Here is a 1,007-nt window from a genome sequence, read left to right as displayed (position 1 = left end):
AACTCGGGGCTTACCAGCTACTGTCCTTTATAAAGTTTGTATCTCTGGCACCCAACACCACATTTTATGGCACACATGGCCTGGCCCAACAAAGTGACATTTACGTCGGATCTGGCTCTTGTAACAAATTAGTCTGACACCTCTGCATAGAGCCCACCTTCCAAAATGGCCATTTTCTCCAGGTGAAGTGATCTGTCGCCTGGAGATAAGTTGTAATGGCAGGTCTCCAGGCACCACCAGGAGTTTGGCAACCATACAGTGCAGCTCGGTGTCCTTATTGTCAATATTCTGGGCTGTGTTTGAGGGTGAGACAAATCTGCAGCATCAACCCTGCAATGTGGCCCAGTTTCATTTTATCCCTTAGGAAGACTAATTTCGTTGGACTAGGGTCAAGGTTGCTAAACAAAGGGTTGCCAACCTCCCGGTAGGGCCTGGAGAGCTGGAATTACAACTGTCCAAGATCAGTTCCTCTGGAGAAAATGGCTGCTTGGGAGGGTGGACTCTATGCCATCACGTGCCTTGCTGCGATCCCTCACCTCCCCAGGTTCCACCCCCAAATATCCAGGAATTCCCCAACCCGGAGTTTTATTAAACACTCAGCAGGGCTGGAAGCTGCACCACCAGCCCACTTTCTACTAGAAAACTATTTGGCACCGGCAGCCTTCCCCACGCCTCGTGCCCCCCGTTCACTTGCATGAACCCGCCGCCCCCTCCAAATGGAAAACGGAGACATCTACCCCTCCCCGCCCAGAAACCGGAAGCGAAGGGCGTGCCACTCTAGCGCCTCCGGCTCTATGGCCAGGCCCCTCCATCGGACAATGAAACCATAGAGTGGACAAGGGGAGGGGAGGGACGCGTAGGCTGGAGGCGCCGCTCTGCCTGGCTGGAAGCGGGGGGCCTCTATGGTGCCAGGAGACCCGTCCGGCCAGCAGCTGCAGCAGCGGAGCCAAGAGGGGTCTTCTAGCAGCTGTGCAAAGGGTGGGGGCGCTTGCAGTCTGGAGGGGGGG

General features: G+C 55.6%; 1 long non-coding RNA gene across 1 annotated transcript in view; it reads left to right on the top strand.

The window, feature by feature from the left end:
* The first annotated feature begins 873 nt into the window (after positions 1-873).
* LOC107118262 overlaps positions 874-1,007 on the top strand; it is a 4,248-nt gene continuing 4,114 nt past the window's right edge. Inside the window, exon 1 of the long non-coding RNA XR_001482757.1 lies at positions 874-978. This is a non-coding gene — a long non-coding RNA (uncharacterized LOC107118262). The remainder of the gene's footprint in view (positions 979-1,007) is intronic.

Source organism: Gekko japonicus, unplaced genomic scaffold (genome assembly GCF_001447785.1).
Source record: "Gekko japonicus isolate JY-2015 unplaced genomic scaffold, Gekko_japonicus_V1.1 scaffold713, whole genome shotgun sequence".
Lineage (NCBI taxonomy): Eukaryota > Metazoa > Chordata > Lepidosauria > Squamata > Gekkonidae > Gekko > Gekko japonicus.
Note: the sequence above shows the minus strand (reverse complement) of the source record. Positions and strands in the feature narration are given on the sequence as shown.